A 2,500-nucleotide genomic window follows, 5' to 3' on the forward strand; every position below is an offset into this window, starting at 1 on the left:
AAAACAAAACAAAGTTATAGCCTTGAAGCTAATCTTTTTTCCACTTTTCCGACCTACGGTCAATCCATCGAAAACCTCTGAAATGATTAGTGCCCTTTTTTAAAAAATTAGGTTTACTTTTTTATTATTATTAGGTTCCCTCTGTGTAATGCTTTACCTTAACATACGGTCGTGTATGCTAGGTTTTGCTTATGAGTTACCGTCATAGACAAGGTGGACTGAGCTTCTTATCCAAACAATACGGTTATCTCCCTACGGCGCGAAAGAGAGATTACGTCAAAGCTAGCTTCCCTCCAACCGAACAAGCTAACCATTCTTCTTACGGGTAACCAACGTTACGGACGAGCTAGTGGAGTCTGTTTTGCCTTTGTAGTGTTTATGTGGATTACACAGAAGCTACAATATCGGCACAGGATATATGTTATATGAAGTTATGGTATTTCAAAAAAATCTTACAATGAATGGACTTCTATGGGAGTTAGCAGAGAGGTGGTCCCTCCAGCCTACGTCGATTCTTCTACTTCCGGGAATTCGCCTGCCCCCTTGGGAACAACCCACATTACTGCAATGCTGCCACCTACTGGTGAGTAGGTTGAACTCATGAAACACACACACCGTGTTATGCTTTCTGAGTGTGTGTGTGTGTGTGTGTGTGTGTGTTTGTGTGTGTGTGTGTGTGTGTGTGTGTGCGTGCGTGCGTGCGTGCGTACCTTCCAGATGTGGTGTGTGTGTGTGTGTGTGTGTGTAATACAAGAACTGTAATTACCTCAACACCAGTAAATTCAGATGTTAACTTCAGGCCTCGTATCAGAAATACAGACAGATCAGCAAACTACTACAGGGCTTGTGGCTCTAAGGGAAGCCCACAGCCCCTAACACTAAGGAACAGATTTGAATGCCTCCGGGACGTGAGAGAGGAATTTCCCAGGGAACAGACCCAAAGCAGGCAGCCATCAAACCACAACAATAGAAAGATGGGCACAGACAAGAAGCAGCACTCGACACCTATTCATCCCACAACCCTCGTTCTAGGTGACTCTGCTGTGAGACATATAAATGGGGAAAGGATGATTGTATGTTGTTTCCCAAATGCTTCAGTGTCTGACACAAAAAACAAGCTTGCAGAACTGGTGTCAAAATATGCAACTATCAAGCATCATTGTGCATGTTGGAGCAAATGACATCTACAGAGAACAGCTGTATGTCAAAGAAGATTTCAAGGAACTTTTCTCGGCCCTATATGAGCTTGGAATACAAATTTTCATCAGTGGCCCACTCCCAGCAGAGGGAAGCTTTGTATTTTCCAGACTATTCAGTTTAAACACCTGGCTCGCAAAAACATGCTTTTCAGTTGGGATGAATTTTATTGACAATTTTAACCTTTTTTGGAATCGCAGGGAATACTTCAGACCAAATAGTACAGAGCTGAGTTGGACTGGGGCCAAGATCTTAACCGAATACTATCACCTCTCTCTCCTGCACCCAACATTTTTTCTGCCAACCTTGAGCCGAGCCTCTGATAAGCGCTCAGTGGCCATACAGACGGAACAAGCGGATGACATCAACATCTCAGCTAAACCAAAACACTCTGCACAGGCTGAAACAGAGATATGCCCAACCCCCCCTGCTGTGGGGCCCTCTGGTAACCACCCGCTAGCCTCCACTGAAATGCAGACCTTGGAGAAACACAAACAACCAGCTCAACAATGCCCAGCCATGTCCACTGGACAAGATAAGATGGGTGCTGCTAAAATGACTCAAAGTCAATCACTGGCGTCAAACTCCCTGGAATCTCAGCAAACAAATGGATGTGATGAGCATGAGGAGATATCAAAGCTGTCAAAGCTGCCGAGGGGCTATCAGAAAGGAAGGGTCATGTTGTAACACCAGTACCAATACCCCTCCCCACCTCCGTCGACTCCTTGCCACCACAAAGACACAACAACATGGAATACACTACTGGAATACATGTTGAAAGCGGAGCGTCTGCAACAAACTCCCCAGGGCCTCAGCAGGCAGATGGAGACTCTGAACCAATATTCAACCCCATCTTCCTTGATTTCCCATCACCACCTACACCCAATCACGTCCCCACCCAATCAAACTCTCCAGGCCACCCAAACCCCCCTGTATACCCATCCTCATCCCAACACTCCCCCACCCGCTCAAACTCCCCAGGATCCCCTGTATACCCATCACCATCCCCACCCCAGCACATGATTTTCCCTGCAAGAATGGAAGGACTGCTGCCAGTAGCCTTGCAGCTTGTTAGTAGCCCAAGACCTTCAACTGTATACCCATCAACATCCCACCTTGTTAGCAGACCAAGACCTTCAACTGTATACCCATCCACATCCCACCTCGTTAGTAGACCAAGACCTATAATAGAACACAAATGCATCGAGCTTATAGGGTAAACCAGTCCAATATCCTACCCGTACCACATCAACCTCAGATTTCTCCCATGGACCATATTTCCCCAACACTTACAGCAAAACTA

At 46.0% G+C, this 2,500-nt stretch overlaps 1 protein-coding gene across 3 annotated transcripts in view; it reads right to left on the minus strand.

The window, feature by feature from the left end:
* prdm4 (PR domain containing 4) overlaps nucleotides 1-2,500 on the minus strand; it is a 28,301-nt gene that overhangs the window by 14,271 nt on the left and 11,530 nt on the right. The window lies entirely within an intron of this gene.

Source organism: Alosa pseudoharengus, unplaced genomic scaffold (assembly GCF_046254945.1).
Source record: "Alosa pseudoharengus isolate Yale_2024_CS ecotype anadromous, Long Island Sound unplaced genomic scaffold, YU_APseudo_1.1 YU_APseudo_1.1_scf_20, whole genome shotgun sequence".
Lineage (NCBI taxonomy): Eukaryota > Metazoa > Chordata > Actinopteri > Clupeiformes > Clupeidae > Alosa > Alosa pseudoharengus.